This window comes from Rhinatrema bivittatum, chromosome 1, assembly GCF_901001135.1.
Source record: "Rhinatrema bivittatum chromosome 1, aRhiBiv1.1, whole genome shotgun sequence".
NCBI lineage: Eukaryota > Metazoa > Chordata > Amphibia > Gymnophiona > Rhinatrematidae > Rhinatrema > Rhinatrema bivittatum.
The window spans coordinates 743156691-743177979 of record NC_042615.1 but is presented as its reverse complement, the minus strand read 5'-3'; the positions used below and the strand labels follow the sequence as shown (position 1 = coordinate 743177979).

Below are 21289 nucleotides of genomic sequence, written 5' to 3'. Positions count from 1 at the left end.
GCGCGGCTTGCACTGGCACGAACTAGGGCACGGAGGGCATGGCAAATGGAAGCCGGGACTCCGCTGGACCACCAGGGATCTTCGTAAGTCTTGGGGAGGGATCGGGGGGGTGGTGTATTATAATTAATTTAAATTTGGGGTGGTTTGGGGTGGTTTTTAATAAAAAAAAAATAATTTTTGCCCCTCTCCCCAGGCAAACCCGAAAACGAATTTTCCCCCGAATTGCGGGGAAAATTTCGTTTCCGGTTTCGGGGGCTCCGAAATAACGGCGTTTATGTCGTGTTTCGGATACTCCGAAACAGAAACGAATTAGGAAATTTCGTTAAATTTCCTAAATAAGGCGAAAAACGAACCACATCTCTATTAACTTCATCCTGACACATAACTACTTCAGCTTCAATGATGACATCATTACAGTTTATGGGAATCACCACAGGCACCACCATGGCAGCACAATATGCCAACTTTTTTATGTTAGAACGGAAGAAACATTCCTGAGTGGTTTCTCCAACAAACTTTCAGATATGACTGGTACATTGATGACATTTTCATGCTTTGGACTGAAGGAAAGGAGAACCTTAAGCAATTTTTAAACTCCTTCAATTCATTCCATCCCAAACTCAAGACTGACTACTCCATGAAAAGAGATCACTTCCTAAACACTACAATCTCAATCACAAATGGACACCTGCAAACATCTTATGCAGAATGCCAACAAAAAAACTATAGAAAGATACGGATACCTTCAAAGCAACGTGTTCCATCCTTCACATACACACACATAATATTTCATTGTACACAGTCAAACTATATGATACCACACTATTTGTTCTGAACCAAAGGACAGGAAAAAATGACTCAAAGCTGTAACTGAATTCTTCAAATAAAAGGGCTATCATCTCAAAATCATCTTCAAGAAAATTGTATCCTCACTCAAAACACCTAGGAAAAACCTACTACAAAATTATAAATGATCTACAATCACTATTATTTGAGGAACAATTAGTGAAAGAAATATTCCCTATATTCCCTGCTCCCCCAGTCCTAGCCTTCGGCAGTTATCTAACCTGAAACAAAGAATTATAAGCAGCAAGATCCAAACAGAAATGCAAAAATAAGAAAATGGCATAAACCCTGCAAATTTATCCCCCAAAAAATCCCACCCTATGATGTGATCAATAATTTTTTGTTAATTTTTACTCTTTTTTAATTTTTTAATTGATAAAACCCTGCAAAACATCAGGCTGCAAGTTGTGCCAGCACATATCACAAAACATGGGAAAAATATTCAAAATAAGAGATTCACATTCAAGTTTTTCTAATCCATAAATATCGTGCATATGATCCAAAGGAAAAAATGTGAAAGATTTTAGAAACAAGCCAAAAATTAAGGACAAGAATCAGTTAGGGATGTGCAGCCATAAAATGTTTGGTTCGGTTTGTTTTTTCATTTCAGGGATTTTTTCATTGTTTTTTTTTTTTTTCAGTTTGTAAAACAAAAAAAAAAAGAAAAAATTAAACATCCCACTCCAAAAACAAAGAAACAAAAAAAAACCTGAAACGCTTCCAAAAACAGGCCTCTGCTAGGACCAGGCCTCATCAATGAAGCCAGATCTGAGGCCTGCTCCCAGTGCTGGGGCCCAGCTTGAGATGTGATGCTGACACCAAGGCCCAACCTGAGCCTGGCCCTGGTGCAAGGGTCTAGCTTGATGCTTGGTCCCATCAGTGAGGCCCTATCCAAGACCTAGTCTTGCTGCTGAGTCCTAAGCCTGGCCAAAGATTTACTCCTGGCAGCAGGGCCTTGCCCAAGACCTGGTCCCAGTGCTTGACCCGAGGCCTAATCCTATTGCCTAGGCTACAGCCCAGTTCCAGGCTCTGGCCCAAGGCCTGGTCCCACTGCCTAGGCATAGGCTCACTCCAGAAACCTAGGACCAGGCCTCTTGATTTCTTCTTCAATCTTCAAAATTGATGCTGTCCATTTGAAGGACATTCTGCAGTGATGTCACTGCAGCACCTTTGTAGATGGAACCATTTTGATGTACAGCCATACATTTCAACAGCTTTACATTAAAATTGCACAATTCACTCAGGGAGAAACCGCTACAGATATATCACTGCAATGAGTCTTTCAAGTTTTTTGAAAACTGAAGAAAAAAGAAGGCATCTTAAGTACTGACCCTTGGCTTCTGGGCTGGGACCCAGCACTGGGACTGGTCTAGGCAAAAAGACCAGGCCTCGGGCTGGGTCCCAGTGCCAGATCTAGGCCTTGACAATGGGACCAAGCCTTGGCCAGGCCTTGGCACTGGGACTAGGTCATGGTGAGCTCTGAAACCACACTTAGGCTTAGGCCTCAGCAATGGTACTAGGCCTCAGGTCAGGCCCTGGTACTGGACCTAGGCTTAAGCAATGGGAATAGCCCTTGGGTCAGGTCCTAGGCCTTGCGCTGGACCCTGATGTTGGGCCTAGGCCTCAGTGATGGAACCAGGCCTCAGACCTTTAATAAAAACCACAAAAATACCAACAAATCAATCTTTATAGACATAACATAAAACATTGCAGAGTAAAACAGAATAAGAGCTCAGTGAACACTTTGCAATAAAGGACTATTCCCTTAACGATCTCACAATTGGGATACTTAAAAGGAACTTTAGAAGTACACAAAATCAGAAAACATTGAAAATTTGTATAGTCACACATTTTGACACAGAAAAAGAACTTTATAAGAACATTGCCTTTTCAACTATGATCAAATATAGGCCCTTTCAACTGCAAAGTTTTACTGTCTCATCACCTCTGGCATTCTCCTTCTCTCCCCTCTCTTTATTGAACTGTAATGACATATACAGACAGCCTAAGACCTAGATGACTCTGTATTATTTAAACCCAGTGTAACTGTGCTGTTTCTTCCCTGACCAGAGGAAGAGAGGATAACTCTCAAAAGCTTATCACAGATGTATTAAATTAGTCCAATGAAAAAGTAACACCTGCAATTTGTTTGTTGACCCTTAATTGCATATATATAAAATAGACAGGATAAGTGTGCATGTGAGGATGAGGTTGAGGAGCTAATACTGTATGTGAAACAACGGCTGGCTGAGCATATATGTAGACACAGCCTGGGTCAATGCATCTGTAGGTGACAAAAGTTAGCTCTCTCCATATATCCCATTGTACCAAAACTGATTGTATCCACAGAGCTGTCAATATAGCATATTTATTATGATGCATGCCCATGAATCTTTTAGAGGTAAATTTTTAATTTTATGCTCCATTAGTACCGTTTCATGTCACTAATAGCTGACAAAGGTTGCATTAAGTTGCACTTTTATTTTTAAAATACATCAATACTTTACTAAAACTCAATACTTGAATGTTCATATCACAAAATATGAGTCATAGTCAATGCTTTCTCTATCTAGTCATGAATTTTTAACAATTTTGCTGATAGAAAAGAATAGTGAACATGAACATCATTAAACAGTTTGTCCGACAATTAGTTTATGTTTTATGTTTTATACCATATGTCAGTTTATTTTACTATACTGCAGAACAGGGCAAAGGGTAAATAAAAATAGGATTAAATTTCATCTCTTTGACCCGGGGTCAGGGGCTCTGTGGTCCTTTCAAGATATACAACACATATATGATATCAGGAAACAGGAGTTCTTTGCATACTTGCAAGCGAGACACTATGTGCATGCATTACTGGGCACATATATGCTGGGAGGGGTATGGTCCCATATATCTGAGATTACAATGGTTCTGGAAAAATGTGTTCAAGTTTCTGAAAATGTTATACTTCAGGAAGTGGGGTTCAAGGTTATCCACTGTATGTACATTTCACAAGCTCAGAGGTTTGCGGCGAAGCTTTGTGATTCAGCAGTATGTATTAAATGTGACAAGGAAAAGGGGACCTTCCTACACAGCATTTGGGAATGTTCACAAGTGGATGTTTTTTGGACAGAGGTGATTTCCAGTTTGGAAAAGATCTTGCGCTTCCCAATACCTAAAACTTTGCAGTTGTGTCTTTTTCGTATACCGCAGGGGGACATACTCGACCGACCGGAAGGAGAGATTAGATTTTTAGAAAAAGCGTGTCTTGTTGCTGTTCAGACGATTTTGTCCCAATGGATTACAAAGGACCGGCCGACGGGTGGCCAATGGCGTACGAGGCTCACGGCACTAATGCAACACGAACTGTGGACGGCACACTCACAAACCACTGCGAAAAAAGACTTATGTGAAGCAATCTGGCGGAAATATTGGCAGTCCCTTCCTACCGCCACACGTGAGATGATCTTGAAGGTGACAAGCTATACCTACCGGAAGGCCGGAGAGCCTCTGTCGACAGCCTAAAGAGTCAGGACCCTCCGGACTGTGCAGGGTTTGCCTACCCGCTATGGACATGGATTGGGGGGGTGTGCCCGGGGAGTGGGAGTGGAAGATCAGGAGGGGGGGGGGGGTTGGGGAAGGGGGGGAAGGGGGGGATGGCCAGGGTATTGCGGGGTGGTGGAAGTTTGTAAGTTCACCTTGGTTGTTGAAATGTTTTGAAAAGTTAATAAAGAAAGTATACAAAAAAAAAAAATAGGATTAAAATGTTTATCGTACTCTGATATTAGTAAACATAAAACCACTTGCATAAAACATCTGAAGAAAGAATCTATGTGGTATTGAAAACTAATGTGCAGCAATATCTTTCGCTAATTCTAATATTGATTGACATCAAGGAACCTACTTGAATAGATGTAAATCTTGTAAAATATTCCTGGCATGAGTGATCATTTGTATACAATTGTAGTATGAGCGCGTCAGTCTTGCCATCTTTTAGTCATACCACAAAGAAATGCACAATGTGAAATATTGGATAGCACGTAGCCTATACTTTGGTTTGAGTGTGCTTGCCTATGTGTTATCCTGGTATGATATGAAGACATTTTTGTTGATGAATCTATCGCACACACAGCAATTTGGCTGCTCTAATATATTTATTTATTTATTTATTATCTTTTATATACCAACATTCGTTGGAGTACATCACATCGGTTCACATTGTAACAGGTGTGATAGCATGACAGGGGTGTCATACTATTTTACATTGTAACCTTAAACCTAAAAGAATCAACATAGAACAAAAGTAACAATATAAATTAAGTATAGGAAGTTGAGGGAGTCAGAAGTTGAAATGGGCTATGGGGCTTCTTAATAAATAAACTAAGATAAATATATATAAAAAAAAAACCTAAGATACATTATATACAAGGTGGCATGAGACAGTAATAGAATACACAGTGAGGCGTGTAAATGATATATATCTTGTGATTAGGGAGACTTAAGGGATATATAAGTTATATTATATATTTTATATTATATATATATATTATATATTATATTATATAAGTTATATTTAAACAGTAATGCTACAGGTCTAAATTCTCGAGCCCTGTATTCTGCTCTAAGCTGAAGCCATTGTAAAAGGGTTCCATTATGCTGAAGAATGTGGTTTGATAGAAAAGCTTTGTAGTGCAATAAGTTCCTTTGTATGGATCATTGTGTAAATTGCAGAAATTTTCAGTGACCGCAATTTGCTTGGATTACACAGTGTCATATACAGTGCCTATGGCTTATTATCTACAGAGGACTGTAACACTGGGAGTCAGCTTTCAAAGAATTGCTGAGCAGATAAAATCATTTTAGCTGTTATGTTTATAAGAATTTTTAGCTAGATTCATTTGACTAGACCTTTGTTTTCAGCTGAAAACTTCCTAAATCTAGCCTTTCAAATTTTGACTGGCTAGATTAAGATTTAGAACTGCTGCTGATTATATGGCTGAAGTTGCCCATACTAATGAGTTGAATCATAAGCCCATCCTAGTATTGGTCCTGGAGCTGCCCCTTTTTTGACTGACTCAATTGGGCCACCATGTGGATTTAGGCCAATGGGGAAAATTTTTTAAAAGCAAAATTTAAACCAGTTAAAGCCTGAAGTTAGGAAGTTAAACCTTTTGAAAATATACTACATTGCATCTGAGGCCAAGATCTATTTTCTGTGACCCCCCCCCCCCACACACACACACACACACGTTGAGCTGCATAGCAATAATGGTAACTAGAAATAAAAATAATGCACAATTCAATACATCATCTCATATGATGCTATAAGAAGCATAAATTATTTATAGCACCTATGACTGTACAATGCTGGGTAGTAAAAAGCGAAAAACAAATTTAGTGAAAAAGTGAAAAAATAAATGAAAAAACCTATGAGAAATTATCTGGCACCTAAATATTTTTGGCTGGTGCATGTTTTGTAAATACTGCCTTATGGGCCCAGGAGCAGTTGTAATTGAATGGAGGCCTTTGGCAATGAGCCAAAGTGAGCAGTGCAGGACCCTGGAAACAGCTGTAGGAGGAAGGCCTACTTTTGAAGTGACTTTGGGCTATAAATGTTGCTGACCCCTGGTAAGCCCAGGAGAGTACAGCAGAGCAGATCAGAGGAAGCAGACTGAGGTCGGGACATAGGATGGGGATAGAGGAAAGACAAAATACTTTGGCCTTGGCCAAAGACTAAATGTGGCATAACATTTAGCAGGGTTATAACCACAAGGGCAAACAAATTAATTTGTTTGTCTTCAGGGGCTGCTTCGGCTAGCAAATAATATCCCATGCTTAACTCTTAATCCCTGGGGATTCTTTTTATGGGGGTAAGTTCTCGCTTGTGGGCCAGATGATGTTATGTTGCTCCCAGTGTTATGCTCAGGCTTGTGAACCCTTGGCCGACGGGAGGATGGTATACCTTTCGAAGGATCCATAAGTTCTCTTGTCGGGTGGCGAGGCAGAGCAGAAGATGGGACCAGCTGGCCCTTGGCACTGGGGACTGAGACGACTGCGGAGGCGGATGAAGAGACGAGAAGAGGAGCTGTGTCTTCACCCCTGGAAGTCTGTGGTCCCCCCAGGAGGAGCCCGTAGGGACCCAGACCGCTGGGACTTAGGTGGACCTTTGAGAGGTCAGGTGTCGGAGCAAGGGCTGACTGGAGCTTCGCCCTGGAAGCCCGCGGTCCCCCCCGGAAGGAGCCCATAGGGACCCAGGCCGCCTGGACTTAGGCGGGCCCTTGGAGATGGTAGTCTTGAAGGTCAAGTGCCAGAGGGTCGTCGCTCACCAGTCCAAAGTCACACACCAGAGAATCACCGCTTGCCAATCTGAAGTCGTATGCCAGAGAATCACCGTAAGCCAATCCGAAGTCAGGAACCAGGAACAGCAAGACGAAGAGGAACAGCAATCCAAGCTCAAGGAACTCACTGAAGCAAGCAGGCTAGACAGCGCTGGAGGATGTTGCCAAGTCACTGGATGAGCAGAGGAAGTCTCCCTTTATACTTCCCCTGCTTAGGCTGCTGAGGAACAGGTGAAGCTTGTTAAAGGGATCAGGTCCCTTTAAATTAGTGGAGTAGGCACGGCCTCGCGCCTAAGGATGGCGGTGGCCATCTTGGATTTTCCCCCGCGGAGGAAAGACGCCGCTGAATGCCGCGAGGGGGGAGCAGGACGGCTCCCCCTGCAGCGAGTAGCACCGGAGGCCACACGGGAGCGACGGCCCGGATCAGAGCCCTCCCCCGGGGCTCCCGCGGCGAAGGAACGCCGCAGACAAGGTAGGGGGCCGCGGAACACAACACCCAGTAAGTGTGTAGACTGTAGGTGCATCTCATGTGGTGAGAGGCTGTAATAAATTAGACAGGACTAGGATCTGGGTGTGAAAATAAGAGTTTACTGATTTGTAATCATAAACTAAATTAGTCAATAATGTTGACATTACATCTGAAATGCTGGTACAAGTGTAGTTCTAGGTAGGTAGGTGTCCTTATATTCAGGCATCTAGGTAGAACCCAATGGTGATATTTAATGCACAAAGCTTACCATGTGGCTATCCGGGAATCCTAGTGGAGGGGCCCCCAACTTCACAGCAAAAATCCTACCTTAGGTCATCTTCTCCTCGGACACTGCATAGTGTGGAGATCTGGTTAGGGCCTCCCAATCTTGTTCTTCCATCCTTTTTTATTGTTTCTGAGGGGGACTTCTCATGGGGAAAAGTCAAGTGGGATCAGGCTAATTCTCAGCACTGCAATCCCAGTGGGAAGGAGGGATCCAAAATCTCCCCACACTGTTCAGAGTCCAAAAAGTACTTCAAAGTTAAAGATACATCTTCTGCCCTCACTGTCTCTCACAGCAGGATACATCATTGGTGGTTGCCCACCTACAGTAGGCTCATGGGTCCTCTGGTGAGAGCCCTTTCACCCCAAAAAGGTGTAAAAATATATCACTCTGTAAATTAGTAGGAGAAGGACCCTCTGGCAGGGAGTGCACAATGAGGTATCACTTCAAAATGAAACTCCATATGGGTGAAGCTGGGAGGCCTCACCAGAGTGTAAAACTTAGAACATCCTTACTGTTCAAAGGCTTCCTCAAATTGATCCTGGTGTTCTAAAATGGCTGGGCTAAATAGTGTGTTCAGGCATTCAATGCAGACCCTCCAGGTGGGAGGGGATGAGGGGAATGGAATGTTCCTTCAATGTGTGGTTCCATACAGGGATAGTGACATCTGGTGGCCAGGCTCTGGTGGGGGGCCACAGTGGGATGGAGTGGGGCAGAGAGAGAGAGGAGAGGGAGATGGGTCATGGTATAAAAGGGAGAGGACAGACTAATGGGAGTGAGAGAGAAAAGACCTGTGATGGAGAGAGAGAGAGAGCAGACTTGGGATGGGGTTGTAAAAGAGGGGATCCTGTATTGAGGGGGAGGAATCTAGGGAGATAATGGATATGGAAGGGATGAGGAAAGGATGAGAGTACATAGGAGAACGAGGAAGAGGAATATGAAAAAAAACTTAGGAAGAGGTGTCAAAGAAGAAGGGAAACAGTAGAAAAGAGCAGAAAAAAGAAAGCATTAAAATTTCCATTGAAGGAAAGAGACAAAGAAGGAAGAGAGAGAACTGAAAGTGTAATGAAAAAGGTGCAGGAAAACAGAGTCTCTGGAATTAGTTGGGAACTCAGAGATGGAAGGACAGCAGGGACATGGTGATTGGGTGGATTATGAATGGGGTTTTAGGTGCTCTGGGTGTGTGAGACAGAGTACAAAAGGGTGAGGAGGAGTGGAGACGTTGTATGAAGAACCTGGAGGGGCTAGGAAGGGGCTGAGATAGTGTGAAAGAAAATGAGGGCTGTGGAGAGAGAGAGAGAGAGAGAGACAAAGGAAAAGGACAGGTCTGAAGGGGGAGCTTTGAAATGGGCTGGGGAGAAGGTTAAAAAGGATTAATGGGAAGCTATATAGGGAATCAGAGAAGAGAAGGGCTGATGCCAGAATTATCTGCCACTGGTGAGGGGATGAGACCTGAAGAGATTTGCTTAAACTTAACTTCTGCTCTGATCCAGGTTCTAAAAAACCTGCTTTAAAAAACCCGCTCTAATGCCAACATGGCTCTCTGCATTGCCCTTGAATAGCTAAATGCCTCCTTTGCATGGCATTGGCATGGGCTTGCACTAAACAACCGTGGATACTTGAGCAGGTTTGTGCGAGCGTTTTTTCCACATTATTACATACAAGTGTAAGATTAGCGTGGGAAAACACGCGTAATACATGCACAAAAACCCGCGGCAGATCTCCGTGGCTTATTACATCAGCCCCAAAGTGTCTGGCAGTGGAAGGAGTGTGTGTTGCGGTTACTGAAATGAAACCAGAATTTAAATATACTATTTACTATGTGAGTTGTAAGGGGAAATAGTCTACCTTCATTTTGAGGGGAATTTCTGTGTATTCAGTATGTGTTACAGAACTAGAGGTGGGGGTTTATATTGAGATTCTGTCCCATCCTTTATAGGCTCTAGACTTTACTTCCATACAGAAGAAATGGTTGAATGATACTATTAAATAAGTTTAATGGTAACTTTTACTGGGTAGTTGAAACTGACTGGAGAGTTCGTTATTGCATTGAAGGTCCTAGGGACATTTTTGTAGAATCCTTCCATGGCCCCTTCCATACCCAGCTTGCTTTCTGCCACCTCCTCCCTTCAAATAATTCTGTCTAGAAACGCCAATTCTTTTAGGGCCAGCAAAACTCTCTGTGCAAGCCGTGCACTTACACATTGTAGAGGGATCTGAGGATGCAGTGGTCTGGGCTACCAGTGGCCAAAATGGAATGGAGGCCTCAGGCCGCCCAGCGCACCCCACCCTGCCAGTGGCCAAAGTATAGAAAAGGCCTCAGGCCACACGCAGCATAGGAGCCACTAAAGGAGACTTGCCAGCTTAAATTGTAATAAACTGCACAGGAGAGGGAGAGGAGGAAACCCCTGGGGGGGAGGGAAGAGGCTGAAAGTGAATGTGTGAGAAGATGGGGGAAGGGCATAGTGAGGGGGATGAAGACAATAGGGATGTGAATCGTTTTAGGACGATTAAAATTATCGTCCGATAATTTTAATATCGTCTTAAACCGTTATGGAACACAATACAATAGAGATTCTAACGATTTATCGTTATAAATCGTTAGAATCGTGAGCCGGCACACTAAAACCCCCTAAAACCCACCCCCGACCCTTTAAATTAAATCCCCCACCCTCCCGAACCCCCCCAAATGAGTTAAATAACCTGCGGGTCCAGCAGCGGTCCGGAACGGCAGCGGTCCGGAACGGGCTCCTGCTCCTGAATCTTGTTGTCTTCAGCCGGCGCCATTTTCCAAAATGGCGCCGAAAAATGGCGGCGGCCATAGACGAACACGATTGGATGGCAGGAGGTCCTTCCGGACCCCCGCTGGACTTTTGGCAAGTCTCGTGGGGGTCAGGAGGCCCCCCACAAGCTGGCCAAAAGTTCCTGGAGGTCCAGCGGGGGTCAGGGAGCGATTTCCCGCCGCGAATCGTTTTCGTACGGAAAATGGCGCCGGCAGGAGATCGACTGCAGGAGGTTGTTCAGCGAGGCGCCGGAACCCTCGCTGAACGACCTCCTGCAGTCGATCTCCTGCCGGCGCCATTTTCCATACGGAAAATGGCGCCGGCCATATGCGTATGGCCGGCGCCATTTTCCGTACGAAAACGATTCGCGGCGGGAAATCGCTCCCTGACCCTCGCTGGACCTCCAGGAACTTTTGGCCAGCTTGTGGGGGGCCTCCTGACCCCCACGAGACTTGCCAAAAGTCCAGCGGGGGTCCGGAAGGACCTCCTGCCATCCAATCGTGTTCGTCTATGGCCGCCGCCATTTTTCGGCGCCATTTTGGAAAATGGCGCCGGCTGAAGACAACAAGATTCAAGAGCAGGAGCCCATTCCGGACCGCTGCCGTTCCGGACCGCCGCTGGACCCGCAGGTTATTTAACTCATTTGGGGGGGTTCGGGAGGGTGGGGGATTTAATTTAAAGGGTCGGGGGTGGGTTTTAGGGGGTTTTAATGTGCCGGTTTTGCGATTTTTAGATTTTTAGATTTTTCACGATTTTTCACGATTTTTCACGATATTTTACCCCCCAAACGGCAACAATACGATTCCCTCTCCCTCCCAGCCGAAATCGATCGTTAAGACGATCGAGGACACGATTCACATCCCTAGAAGACAATGGGTAAAGGATAGAAAGTGGTGAGAAGAGGTAAGGAAAGAGCAAGGGTGGGAGAGGGCGGAAACAGCCTCTAGAGGAAAGGAGAGGGGGTAAAGGGGGAAAAAAATGAAGTAATGAGGAAAGAAGGTGAGAAGGGGAAAAGCTGAGATAGTGACTCACTAAGGGGTGAGAAGAGGGAGAAGAATCTCTAGAGGGTCAGGGATGGGGAAAGAAATGAGGTAGTTTGATGGGGAATATTTAGAGGGAGGCAGGGAAGAGTCTCTGGAGGGAGAAAAGGGATTGAAAAGTGGGAGAAAGAGCAAGATAGTGAGGGAAAGGATAGGAAGAGCTGAGGTAATGAGGGAAGGGGATGGGAAGTGAGGGAAAGAGCAGAGGCAGTGAATCCATGGACTCTCTGGTGTACATTGCCCCGTCCAACGGTGGCCTAAGTAGTGAAAAGGCTGTGGGCTGCTGATAGACCCCATTTCTCCAGCAGCCAAAGTGGAGTGGAGGCTACCTCTGACCCAATGGAGGCCAAAATGAAGAGGTGGGCCCAGGGCTGCAAGAGGAGCAAGTGGAAGAAAAGAAGATGAAGCCCATGTATGTGAAAGAGCATATATATGTGTGTGTGTGTGTATGAGGAGTGCATGCATGTGTGTGTATATGTATGTATGAGAGAGGAAATGCATGTGTGTGTGTGTGAGACAGAAGGAGCATGTGAGAGAGGTAGTATGAATTTGTGGAAGTGTGTGAGTAAGAAAGAGCATGTGTCTGTGTATTTGCGAGCATATGAGTGAGAGGAAGCATGTGTGTGTGTGTATGTGCAAGTCCAAGCGTGTGTGTGTGCATGCATATCTGTGAGAGAGAGGGACTGTGTGCGTCTAAGAGAGGAAGCACGAGTATGTGAGCATGAATATGTATGAGAGAAAGAAAGTGTGTGTGCATATATGAGAGAGAGAGAGGAAAAGGTTTGTGTTCTCTCCCATACCCACTAATCCACAACAATCTCCGGGTGACGGGAAACCAAAAGTTCCCAGTTATGGGCAATGGGAGATTTTATTTTTGTCCTTATTAGTTTTAATTATTGGGTGTTATTGATGTGACTGCTGATTTGAAATATTTTACTGGTGTTTGGGAAATTTAAAAAAACAATTTATATGAGGTTTTTTAAATTATTGGATGTTTAGTCTTCAGCTGTCTTGAAATATTTATCTTCATTATTAATACACTTTTACTATTATGATGTTTTAGATTTTATGATTTTATTGTTTTATGTTTTATGATGAATGGCGATGTTTCTGTTGTTGCATTGTTTACAGAGTAGAGATGTGAATAGGAACCGGAATCAGTTCAGATTCCGGTTCCAATTCACATCGTGGTTTTTTTTTTCGTCCGGCCCGATTGCGGTTTTGTTTATCAGCTGTGCCCAAGCCGATAAACAAAAAACCCACCCTGACCCTTTAAAACTAATCCCTTAGCTTCCCCCACCCTCCCGACCCCCCAAAAACATTTTACAGGTACCTGGTGGTCCAGTGGGGGTCCCGGGAGTGATCTCCCGCTCTCGGGCCGTAGGCTGCCACTAATAAAAATGGCGCCGATGGCCTTTGCCCTTACCATGTGACAGGGTATCCGTGCCATTGGCCGGCCCCTGTCACATGGAGGGAGCACAGGATGGCCGGCGCCATCTTTAAAAATGGCACGGCCATCCAGTGCTCCTACCATGTGACAGGGGCCGGCCAATGGCATGGATACCCTGTCACATGGTAAGGGCAAAGGGCCATCGGCGCCATTTTGATTAGTGGCAGCTGACGGCCCGGGAGCGGGAGATGGCTCCCGGGACCCCTACTGGACCACCAGGTACCTGTAAAAAGGTTTTGGGGGGGTTGGGAGGGTGGGGGAAGCTAATGGATTAGTTTTAAAGGGTCGGGGTGGGTTTAGGGGTTATTTTTGTGTGCTGTTTTTCCCGCCCTCCCCCAAAACGATAAGAGAACCCCCATGAACAAAATCGTGGGGTTTTCCTATCGTTTTGGGGGAGCCCCCGATTTCTGACGATTTTGAAAATATCGACGATATTTTCAATCATCCGAAGCCCGATTCACATCCCTAATACAGAGTCTTTCTTGCTTCAGTTTTCAGTTCAGTTTTTGTCTGCACATCTCTATTTATATTTTATGGTCTCTTTGTTCAGTTTTTGGTGATGGTTTGTCTGAGTTCTGCAACTGTGACCAAGGTGAGATATTCTGCTAGCATGCAGCTTCTGTGTACGGATGTATAACATTCTGGCTTGTTCTGTTTTCCTAATAGGAGGTGTATTGATATTTTAGGAGCTGGTATATTTGTAGTGTTGCTGTTTCATAAATAAGATTGCTAATGTTTGAGTGCTGGCAGTTAGTGCTGTTTTGATATAGGAGGTTTGCTATATTGTATTCTGAAGGTCAAACCCATAACCAACATGCGTTACAATAGGCCTAATTTCATATGTGTATTTTTGCAGGGTTTTCTGGTTGCCACCACAGCAATGAATGTAAATATAATATACAGGTTGTTGAATGTGATATTTTTACTTCAAAAGACTGTACTCCGAATGTTCTTTTTAATGAAAAATCAGATATTGTAAACGCATACATTTTAATTGTGTGTGTGTGTGCGTGGGTGTGTAGAGGGCCGGATTGAGGAGGGGGGGGGGGGGGGGGGGGGGCATTTAAAGTTTGCCTAGGGCATCTAATAACCTTGCAGTGGCCTTGGGTTCCAGAGGAGAGGAGTGAACTCAGGTAGGAAGGAATGTCAGATTTTAAAGTTTAGATTACTGGAGAAAGATGACTGAAGTGGGGGCAGCACAGTAATTATTTGCACAGGGCAGCAAAAAAGCTAGTACAGGCCCTGATTCTTCTATCAACTTGTCCAAATTCACTTTAAACATCCTCCAGCAGCAATCAAATCCCATAGCTTAATTGGGTCTTAGAAGAAGATATCTGATGCTTATTCATTAAGGATATCCTGAAAAACCAAACTAGCTACAGGGCCCCGGATGGCTGGGTTTAGAAACAATGAAACACTGGACATTTTCTGCCTGAAGGGAATGAAGATCAGGGTACCTAGGATGGGTTACCTTATCCCATACACTAAAATTCCTAGGGGGGGGAGGATCCTCTGTCACAGCCTTAAATGTATGCCTTTTTCTCCCCCTTATGGTGCCACAGTCAAAATGGGCTGCTTAGATTTTATACAGAAAGCTAACCATTTTTGGGATCATGCAATTAATTGTTTCTCTGGGAGATCAACCTTCCTGAAAGAAATGATGGGTTTGGGGTTTTTTTTTCTGTGTTCAGCTTAACCATCAGTTGATGGGTAGAAGAGATACAGCTGCAAGAGGATGAGCATGAAAGGCCAATGAGAGACAAAATCTATCTTATTATTTTACTATGCTGCCCTTAGTCAAAGGAAAATAATGAAGCTGAAATATTAGCCACCAAGCTCAAAACAAGAAGCAGAAAAAATGGCTATGTGAAAGATGAAAGCATAGAACACCCCCAAAAACGTTGTTTGTGGAACCTGCTAGAGACTATAACAGCACAATTGTTCTCCTCCAGCAAACAAGGGGTTAAGACTCACACCTAGCCATTACCAAACCCTGAATAGGGGGAGGTGCGATTGGGAAGGTTACCTAGCAACATGGTAATTAGTACCTAGGTATCCCACTAGCTTGCATTCTGAGTTATTTCCTGTGTATTTCTCTCTGCTAAAAATTATTTTCTCATGAACACAACTCTCTCTCTCCTAAATGAAATGCTCTTTTGCATGAACCTCTTTGTTGTTTACCTTAGTCTCTGGTAAAATTATAATTGCAACCTACACCTGGAGATTTGCCAATTTTTCTATTACAAAGTAAGGCTCTGACTGCTGCAACCACTGCACACCATGCTTTGCCCACAGGTTATTAAGCCCAGGTTAAGGCTAGCAACTGATTAATAATGCTGGGAACCCAGAGTGCTGATAGAAAGACAACAAGCCGAGTAGAATAAAAATAGCAGAATGCTTTTTAGAGTGCACACTAGTGCTGACTTCAGAGTAGGGGTGGCAAAATTAAACGGAAGCAATTACCAGCTATGGTAATTTTTATAAAGGAGATACTGCTCAGAGAAAGTTTGTGGAAGATAATTAGCACAGACTGATCAGTGGAGAGAAGCAAAAGCAATGCTTGCCTTGCCTGTAGAGGACATTCAGCTAATACACATCAGGTGAGAGGCTGGGGTAAAAGATATGTGAATTTCACTAAAGAAAATTTATGAAAGAAACTTAACAGCAAGTCATATCTACTACATAAACTACTGTATATACAGTGAGACCCCAGGAGAGATAGGAAATTCTGGAGCATACAAAGGCTATGCTAGAAATTGCCAACTAGTTAAAGGGCATTGGAGAATAAATATAGCAGCCTGCTTAAAACACACAGTATGATGCCTTCCTTAATGCCATTGAAGCTATACCACAATCTCAGTTCACACTGGTGTAGGATCCTGCTAGACCCCTATTATATTTATCCAAGGTTATACCATTCGGTGTGGATAGAGACAGTTTTAGGGATAAAGTGTTTTTGCAGTTCCCTCTGTGGAATGTTTGCAATGGAACTCTCCTGTTGGTTTATACGGAGAGATTTTACCCTGGTGGATCTCTGTTGCTTTTGAGGAAGCAGCATGTCCTGCGCAGAGCTCCGACTTAATCTAAACCTCCATGGAGTTCTTTCTTTTAAATGAGAGTTTATTTCCACTTTCTTATTCCATTTATTTGAGTTTAGAGTGCAAAATCCTTTTGGACTCAATTAAGCTTACTTAATTTTGCTCCTAACTCCAATGGGAGAGGTTCCCTTCCAGCAAGAAGAATCTGAGATCACCAAGATCCAAGGAGAGGATGACTTCCATCATTTTTTTGAAGTTGTTAAACAGAGTTATTTGCAGCCAAGTATATAAACTATACCCCTGATGCAGGTGTGGTATAGTGCCGAAACATTGCCAATGTTAGGTAATTAATGGAGCAGGAGAACTGAAGAGGTTCTCATATAGTAATGATTTGTGCTTGAAAATACTTAACAAATACACTGCAGGCTAAGTATATTTTTTTTCTATTTTTTTTATAGAAACATTTTTGACAGTTTGATATTGAATGCAACATTGTTCATAATAGAAATTTTTTCGACTAATTGTATAATAAAGATTTCACTGAGTCATAGGTTGGTGGGTCGGAACTGGTAAATGATGTGATTGCTTCCAGACGATATAGTTTGTAGCCCATAGCGGGCAAGAGACTGCAGATTATGTCGCTGAGCACAATTATTTACTGATACCAAGTTCTTTATATATTTACATTTTGCATTGAATGCTCTTACATCTTTGCAGCATTAGCTGCTTTTTATTTTGTTCATTTTAGGGTGTGTTTGCTCTGATTGTTTTTTATTAATAAGAAGATGACGTCCAGCCATCCTGTGTGTGAGAAGAAGAAGGAGAAAGGAGAAAGAGGGGAGATGGACTACATCAATGGCCCATGGATATCTAATGAAGACTGGGATATGAGAAGACATTACCCTTGATACTACAAGAGGAGGTAGGAGATAAAAAGACTAAAACTTTAAAAAATACACCTTTGATACTTCAACTACTATGGGAGGGAAGCATAAAAGCTTTGCCCCGAATTAAATGGGAGGAAAGAGATCAAACGACTAAAAGAATTACATCAACTGGATTTAACATCTGAGATTAAGAAAGACTGTTAAAGAAGTCACAAACTTACAAAAGCATTTGTAAGTTGTAAAGACTTTACATCATCATTTATACGTTATCAGTAAAAGAGAAATGCTGGAATATCAAATAACTCTCTTGTGTGTCATTGAGTAAGGACTTCATTATTCTCTAATGCTGTGATTATCAGTGCTGTGTACAAAAGACTTGAAAACTGGGAAACATTAAGAGCAATGAGACATTTCGCCCACACAAGGAACCCTGGAACAATATCATGTGGGATGGGGACACTGTCCATCTAAATAGAAGTGTGACATATGGCCTCTGGAACTGTTATACAGGTTCAGCCATCAGAGGGGTTACATTGGAAAATGTGGAAGGCAAATTGATTATTGAAGTCAGACAAGTCAGATTTAATATCCACGACTTGATTAGTAGGTGTGAAAGCTTGTGCACACTTTGAATGAACATATGCATGTCCTCTGTTTATAAAATATCTAAATGTGCATGTGCTTCCAAAGCAAGCTCCAGAAAGCTCTTGAAACTCCTTCTTTCTGTGCCCATACTTTTCTGCATCTCATCAACATTAGCCAACTTCTCCCACCTTCTGAAAATGTTCTTACATACAGGTCATACAGTAAAGTGGGGCCGCGGTTACCCCGCTCCTAACCCGCTTTCAACTCACTTCCGGCCGCGTTAGCCCTTCCTGCGATACACAATCCCCTTTAACCGATTCTTACCGCCTCTTTAAATCACCGGGTAACCCCTTCCGCACGCGGCATGTATATTAAATGTAAATGATCGAATTAGCTATTCCCTCCCATACAGTACGCGCGCCCTGACTATCGCTATTTTACCCTGCCGTTTTTCCGCGCGTTTAACCTGCTAACTTACTGCCTACCCTTACCCCTGTGTTAGAGAAAGGGGTAATGGTAGACGGCAAACTTTCCCCCAAAAGGAAACCTCTAAAACCTAAGATCCCCTCCTCCCGAAGCAACTCGACATTACTTTTTGTTGCTTTCTTACTTTTTGTTGCTTTTCAGCCCCTTCCCTTCACTGCCGCCCTCTGGAGAGGGCAGCCAGTGGCAAAAGCAGCTCGCAGCGTTCCCTCCCGCTCAGGTCCCGGTTCTCCTGGCTCGGCCCTCATCAAATTGTGAAGTCAGGTGAGAGCCACTGTTCTGTGCTTTTCAGCCCCTTCCCTTCTCTGCCGCCCTCCGGAGGGGAGAGCCGGCGGCGAAAGCAGCTTGCAGCATTCCCCCCCGCGCAGGTCCAGGTTCTCCTGGCTCAGCCCTCATCAAATTGTGAAGCCAGGTGAGAGCCCACTGTTCTGTGCCCTCTGCAGTCACGGCGCGAGCGAAGCGAAGCGTACTTTCATTGGCCTGAGCGCCCGTCAATTTTGGGCGCTCCAGCCAATGAAAGCACATAGACGGGCATGCGTGACGCACGCCGTGACGTCACGCGCGCCCGTCCATGTGCACCCAAATTGACGGGCACTCAGCCAATGAAAGCACGCCTGTCTATGTGCTTTCATTGGCTGGAGCGCCCATCAATTTGGGCGCTCCAGCCAATGACGCACGCCATGACGCACGCCATGACGTCATGCGCGCCCGTCTATGTGCTTTCATTGGCTGGAGCGCCCAAATTGACGGGCGCTCAGGCCAATGAAAGTACGCTTCGCTTCGCTCGCGCCGTGACTGGAGAGGGCACAGAACAGTTGGCTCTCACCTGACTTCACAATTTGATGAGGGCCAAGCCAGGAGAACCGTGACCTGCGCGGGGGGGAACGCTGCAAGCCACTTTCGCTGCCGGCTGCCCCCTCCGGAGGGCGGCAGAGAAGGGAAGGGGCTGAAAAGCACAGAACAGTAGGCTCTCACCTGACTTCACAATTTGATGAGGGCCGAGCCAGGAGAACTGCGACCTGCGCGGGGGGGACCGCTGCGAGCCGTTTTCGCCGCCGGCTGTCCCCTCCGGAGGGCGGCAGAGAAGGGAAGGGGCTGAAAAGCAACAAAAGCCACTTCGGGAGGAGGGGATTTTCGGTTTTTAGGTTTTCATGGATTAAAGTTGGGATCCACTTCCTGGTGCCTGTCATTTCAAATGTCATTTGAAATGACATTTGAAATGAGAGGTACCAGAACACCCAGGATACTGTATAGACGCTGTATTAAGCACCTATACAGTAAAATGGGTTGTGCGGGCCTAACGCTTCGCCTAATGCTTTGCAGACGCGGCTTGCATTTGCAAGCAATTTAAATAATCGAGCGGTATGTGATCAGAACTGTGCGTGCGGCAAACGAGGGTGTGCCCGGCACTGCCGCACTCTTTCTAACGCGGCCTTACTGTGTCGACCTGATGGTAAGATAGGAACATAATAGAGATGTGAATCGGAACCGGAATCGGTTCGGATTCCGGTTCCAATTCACATGTGGGTTTTTTTTTCATCGGGCCCGATCACGGTTTTGTTTATCGGCTGTGCCCGAGCCGATAAACAAAAAAACCCACCCTGACCCTTTAAAACTAATCCCTTTTCTTCCCCCACCCTCCCGACCCCCCCAAAAACATTTTACAGGTACCTGGTGGTCCAGTGGGGTCCCAGGAGCGATCTCCCCGCTCCCAGGCCGTCGGCTGCCACTAATTAAAATGGCGCTGATGGCCCTTTGCCCTTACCATGTGACAGGGTATCCATGCCATTGGCCGGCCCCTGCCACATGGTAGGAGCAATGGATGGCCCGCGATCGGGCCTAAACCAGTTCCCTCCCAGTCTGCTCCAATTAAGGACTAGGAGGGATCTTTCCTATCCCTCTTCCTACGCTGCCTCCATTTTCCCCTCTCCTCCACGACCCCTAAAACCCCTTTTACTACCTTTTTTTTTGTTTGTTTTGGAACTTAATTCATCTGAATAGATGAAGTAAGTTCTACGTACTGTCAGCTGGCCGGCGTGCCCTTTCCTGGGACAGGGCCTAAAGGCTGCTGTCCTGGTTGGCCTCTGCCCTGCCCACACCCTGCCCCCCTAGCCCACCCCTTTCAAGGAGCACGGCACTTCCATGCATACCGGGGGATACGCGTGTGGCCGGGCCATTTTTAAAATGGTGATGGGCCCTGAGGTCATAGGTGTCAGGTTTTCCTCTGTTGGTGTCTGCCTCCAGGAGCTACCTACTAACTGGCTATAAGAAATGAATAATAAAGACTGTCTCCCTGGCACCAAGTATCTTCTGCAAGCTAAACATCGTTCTAGTGCGGATGTCCTGTGGCTTGGTGGAACTGATTAATATCTAGCTGTAGAAAACAAAGATAATAAAACATTGTCCTGCCTTTAATTTCAGGGGAACAGTAGTCACTTTTTCAATGTTTACATCTTCACAGTTCCCTCTACCTAGAACAGGTTTATTAGGACATGTTCTTGTTCAACTTCTTCTATTAAATAACTAACCTGTCCCTTTTGTCTTTACCTTCTAGGGCACATGAATCACTCTGAAAACTAGAATCTCTTTCTGACTAACCTGTCCTTTTTGTCTTTACCTTCTAGGGCACATGATTCACTCTGAAAACTCTTCCTTCGTCCAGATCTCCTAGTAACTCATTAACAGCAGGTGTTCTTGTAGCTGTTCCCCTCTGGTGCAGGTTGGCTCCACCACAAATCTTTTGGCTTCTGGCAGAGCTGACAGTCAGAACATCTGCTTTCTCAAGGAATTCTTCTGCCTTCTGCTCAAGACCTCACATGGAAAACCTCTTTCTCCCAGAACAGATCCTTGCTCCTCTGATGTCACTATAAAGTAGTGCCACTATTAAAACCCTTTTTCTTCCCCTTTCACTGCCACTCTAAGCCTTCCTGGTGACATGGCACAGGTGTCAGTTGGCTCTTTTTAATTTTCCTTATATTTTAAAATAGCTAAGCTGTCCCATGACAAGGTACCAGGAGCTTGTCACTTTACTTTTTAGTGTTCCTGTGCTGGGCAAATCAATGACAAAAGCCACGAGGCTAGCCCTCATGTTTTTGTTCTGCT

General features: G+C 44.6%; 1 protein-coding gene and 1 long non-coding RNA gene across 2 annotated transcripts in view; one reads left to right on the top strand and one right to left on the bottom strand.

Moving 5' to 3' along the window:
* PLCXD3 (phosphatidylinositol specific phospholipase C X domain containing 3) overlaps positions 1–21289 on the bottom strand; it is a 303638-nt gene that overhangs the window by 250173 nt on the left and 32176 nt on the right. The gene's annotated exons all lie outside the window — the stretch shown is intronic.
* On the top strand, positions 15590–21195 carry LOC115076543. The gene is made up of 3 exons (XR_003852791.1): positions 15590–15794; positions 17018–17154; positions 20812–21195. It is a non-coding gene; the product is annotated as an uncharacterized LOC115076543 (long non-coding RNA).